Source organism: Lissotriton vulgaris, chromosome 4_1 (genome assembly GCF_964263255.1).
Source record: "Lissotriton vulgaris chromosome 4_1, aLisVul1.2, whole genome shotgun sequence".
In the NCBI taxonomy this organism is placed as follows: Eukaryota; Metazoa; Chordata; class Amphibia; order Caudata; family Salamandridae; genus Lissotriton; species Lissotriton vulgaris.
This window is the reverse complement of record NC_141691.1, coordinates 528,153,328-528,158,459: the sequence shown is the minus strand read 5'-3', so window position 1 is coordinate 528,158,459 and position 5,132 is coordinate 528,153,328.

Genomic DNA, 5,132 nt, shown 5'->3' with positions numbered 1-5,132 from the left:
TCCCTCCTGCCTTGGACCGCCAAGGTCACGGAGGCACACGTGAATACCATTCTGTCTGCCCACCTCTCGCGTAACAATATCCTTGACGAGACTCAAAATGGGTTTCGTGCTCAACATAGCACTGAAACGGCTCTGCTCTTTATGATCGAGCACTTGCGATCAGTGCTAGACGCTGGGCAGACCGCGGCGCTCCTATTGTTAGACCTGAGCGCCGCGTTTGACACAGTGTCTCATGACATTTTGCTGCGGCGTCTGGAGGAAGTGGGGATTGTCGGGAAGGCTCTTAAGTGGTTCCGCTCGTTCCTCTCGGACCGGTTTTTTAAAGTAGCCATTCCACCTGGCCAGTCCTCGTACCATTCTCTGGAACTGGGAGTCCCTCAGGGCTCTGCCCTCAGCCCCACATTATTCAACCTGTATGTGAAACCGCTGGCTGCCGTCGTCAGGCAATATGGCCTTACGATGACATCGTATGCCGACGACACGCAGCTGGCGGTGACACTCAGTGGGGACCCTGAGGTGACTGCGCCCAGATTCCGGGCTGGACTGATAGCTGTGGCTAGCTGGATGCGTAACAACTGCTTACAGCTTAATGCCAAAAAAACCGAGGTCCTGATTGTGGGGAAGCAGGCGGAACTCTGGGGAGACCAGTGGTGGCCTCTCGAACTGGGGGCGATGCCCATTCCAGTGGACGAAGTTAAAAATCTGGGGGTATGGCTGGATTCTAACCTTTCCTTTACCAGCCATACAAAGAAGACAGCAGCCACCTGCTATGGCATTCTGCGAGGACTCAGACCAGTTCTCAAATTTTTCGACCCTCCCACACGTCAACTGGTGGTTCAGGCCTCTATCCTCTCACGGATAGACTACGGGAGTGCCTTGCTCCTTGGAGTCAACCAGGCTGAGGCGACTAGGCTTCAGAGGGTGCAGAACGCTGCTGCACGGGCCATTGTAGGTCTCCCGAGACGATGTTCTGTATCTCCTGTCTTGGCCTCTCTGCACTGGCTTCCGGTCAGACAGAGAATCAAATTCAAGGCTCTCTGTCTGACATTTAAGATCTTAAAGCTTTCTTCCCCCCCGGCCTTGACAGGCCTTATTTCTTCTTATGTCCCCACGCGATCCCTCAGATCCGAAGCCCAGTATCTGGCGAACAAGCCTAGGTTCAGGCTCAGTAGGATGGGAGGACGGTCCTTCCGTGTGCTGGCGGCGGATCTATGGAATTCCCTTCCTGTTCACATTTGTGCCCTCAACAGCTTGACCCTTTTCAGAAGGGCCATCAAAACCCACTTGTTCATCTCTGTTGGCTAATATCCCCCTTCGTCAGCTCTGATCTGTTGTGTTGTTGCATATGATCAGGCGCCAGGACGCCCCTTCGCTGGGGCAGCTGTTGCGCCTAATAAATGTTATTAACATAACATAACATAACATAACATCTGGTCCCACTAGTTCTGCTCGTGGTAGCACCGGAGCAAGCTGGTTTTGTCCCAAGTAGAAACTTAAACTATAATTTGCGGACTGTGTTTGGGGCTAGACAGCACAATAAGCCTGATTTAAAGGCGGTGGCAGTTTTCCTTGATATGGAAAAGGCTTCTGATTCTGTGGTGTGGTCCTTTATGAGACAAGTTCTGCAGCGTATGGGGCTGTCTTCATACAACTGGCAGGAATTTTATACAATGCGCCCACTGCTAGAATAAAAATTGGTAATCTGGTGACGCACCCTATCAGCATTACCAGAGGCACGCGGCAGGGAAGCCCATTAAACCTATACTCTACGCATTGGATGCCGAACCCTTGGCTTGTGCACTTCGCGAATATCACAGATTTAAGGGTATCAGATTCCCCAATTATGAGTTGATCGTCTGGGCTTATGCAGATGACACTTTATTATACGTCTGCGACCCAGAAAACCATCTCTCTTCTGTACTGCGCGAGGTGGTGCATTTCAGAACGGTGTCAGGGCTTAGGTTAATTAGTAAAAATCCATGATATTCCCCCTGCCACCTGCCACTGTTATATTCGAGCCCGACTATCCACTACAGTGGACAACGGACACGGTGAGATATCTTGGGATTAAAATCCACACAGACTCAGACGTGGTTTTTAAAGAAAATTATGGAGTAGCTATAGATAAGTTGGAGGACGACGTGGAGGGTGGATCCGACTGCCGCTCTCTCTGCTGGATAGGGTCTCCATTGTGAAGATGGTTGTTCTCCCTCATTTTCTGTTTCTGTTTCACAATATACCTCTGGTCCTTCCTGGCTCATTCTTCCGCCGTCTCAATTCCTTGCTGATCAAGTTAGCTTGGGCGGGTAAACAGGCGCGGGTACGTTGGGAAGTACTTACATTACCATACCATTTGGGAGGGTTGGCCGTGCCGGATCTCAAACTATATTATCATGTTGCCCAATGTGCCAATGTCTATTATTGGATGACCGGCTCACCTAATACCCCACACCTATACATAGAGAGGGTGGCGGCCTCTCCCCAGCCCTTGCTGGCTCTGATCTTTTTGCCGCCAGATCGCAGGATGGTAATAGTGGACTCTGTGAATGCTACAATACATTGTGGGCATCCTCTCCTGACATTGCAAGCGGGGCCATATTATATTCCCCTTATGCACTCTTGGAATGGTCCCTCTGGCTGCCCCCCTTTAGGGAAAAAGGGATCACAAAGGCGCTTAATGCAGTGGGAGTTCGATATGTAGGTGACTTATTTGTGGGAGGTAAGTCATGGGATGAGTTTGTTCCGGAGGGTACGGCTGTTACATATCTCACTAAATTTCAGTATCATAGAACACGTCAGGCTTTACTGCAAATTCTGGGCAGGGACTTGGCGGAACCGCCTGATTTACCAGCGTTATCCTATATTATTAGGGCAGAGTCCCCACATCGGATGGTTTCGCGGTTATATAAGCTCTCCATGGACTACAGGGCGAATCATTACACTAAAGCCCGATTAGAGTGGCAGAGAGACCTAGGCAGGGAAATTGATGATACAATGTGGCCCTACTGTTGTGTGAGCACGAAGTGCATATCATTAAATGGTAGACACAGACTCATACATGTTAAGTACCTAAATAGAGTTTACTACACCCCGGAAAGACTCTGTATATATGGGCTAAGAGATGGGGCAGAGTGTGATACATGTGGAGAACAGTGTGCTGACTTCATACATTTAGCGTGGCTATGTCTGGGGATTGCTAGGTTTTGGACTACATTATTCCAAGAAATAAGTCGAATTGTGGAGTTCCATACAACTGGAAAAAGTATCTGAGGGTCAAAGAGAAACTACGAAACATCAAAAGAAATGCTATGTGGTGAACAAAGTGATATGACTATGTGTCATGCTGCACTCAAATTCTCATATTTGAAAAAAGTTCCCATCAGCTCCCACCCGGTACCGCCCTACATCATTTGGGCTCTACTTACCCAGGAGAAGGTGCAGTATGTCTATCAGTGTAGTGTAGATAGACCAACTTCAGAAAGAACCAAAGTTGTGCTTGGAGGACTGGAAAATTATTTGTCGTGGGTAGCTGAATTACAGTGCCAAATTAAATACGTGAAAATAGTGCAATGTTAAAATTAGGTAATTATTGAGTGGAAAAAAGAAATATTTATTGGGTTCCCTCAATACTCCTAATATTAAAATGTAAGAAAACAAGCAGATTTAACAAATTATCTGCCAATCAGTAGGGTCACCAATCAGTAGGGTCACCCTACTGATTGGCAGTATCTTCACCATATTCAGGCAGGATAGACCGAGCGGAAGAGGGGGAGGGGTGGCCTTAATTATTAGAAGCTCCCTTAAATGCCATACATTTGACTTAGGACCTCTCAAAGGTGCGGAGGGAATAGGCTTTTCGATCACACTGACTGCATCTGCCTCATTTTCGGTAGGCTTGGTCTATCGCCCCCAGGCAACGCCACCCCATTCTTAGATTCTCTCAGGGACAGCCTAGCGTTGCTCCTGCTATGCTACCCTCATTTTACTCTTATGGGAGATTTCAATCTTCAGTTGGAATCCAAAAACGATGCGCAAGCCATTAGCTTCTATCAGACCCTGGATATCTTCGGCCTGCATCAGGCTGTAGTGCTACCCACCCATTCCGCAGGTCATACATTGGATGGTGTTTGTTCCAATTTCCCGGCATTGGTAACACTTATCCTGATCCCACAAATTTGGACAGACCATAGTCTGATTCCTTTTAATGTCTGTCTTCCTGAACAGGTAAAAACATCTAGGAATAGACAGCAGCCCACTACCGATATAAATTGGAAGAAGGTGGCTGATAACATCATGTTAAATCCTCCCCGGCATTCACAAGCCCCCAGTCTGCCCAGATGTAATTCAGGACTCCATAGGTTTCCATTCTTGGCTGCACCAAGTCATCACTGAATGCGTCCCGCCCAAAGGTCACCAATATAAGGGCACAAAGGGAAAACCAAATGCCCCCTGGTTCTCTCAAGCGTTGCCAGAAAGTCACCTACTTTGTAGAAAAAAGGAACGGAAATGGAGAAAAACCTACGATCAATCAGCCAAGATTCTTTATGTCCAGCAAAGAAAATCCTATTTGGCCAGTATCAAATTGGCTAAAAAGGAATATTACATCAAGGCCATCAATGAGGCACAGCAGAAGCAAAGAACGGTCTTCTCCATAGCCCTTCAGCCGATAATTCCTCCATCTGCAGCCTTCTGCAATCAAATCGCTGACTTTTTTGAGGAGAAGATTGTGCTCATTCAGAGGGATTTCCCAACTCCCTCACCTCCCTCCACCTTAAGCCATCTGGGGCGGGGAGAGGACAAGCCATACACCCTGAGTGCCATTCAACCGGCTTCTCTTCTACAGACCAGGGAAGTCATCCTAGCCTGTAAATCCGGAGCTCCCTCTGACTCGTGCCCTCCTTTAATACTCCATCAGCTAATTGATGTAGTTAATCCCACCATCAACGCGATTGTCAATGCCTCATTATGCTCAGGGGAGGTCCCTCCGGAGTGGAAAAAGGCGATTGTTAAGCCTTTAATGAAAAAACTCAATAAATCCACCACCGACCTGTCCAATCTCCGCCCAATATCTCTGCTCCCAGTTTTGGGTAAAATAACTGAGCACATGGTCCATCAAGAGTTAAAAAATGTCA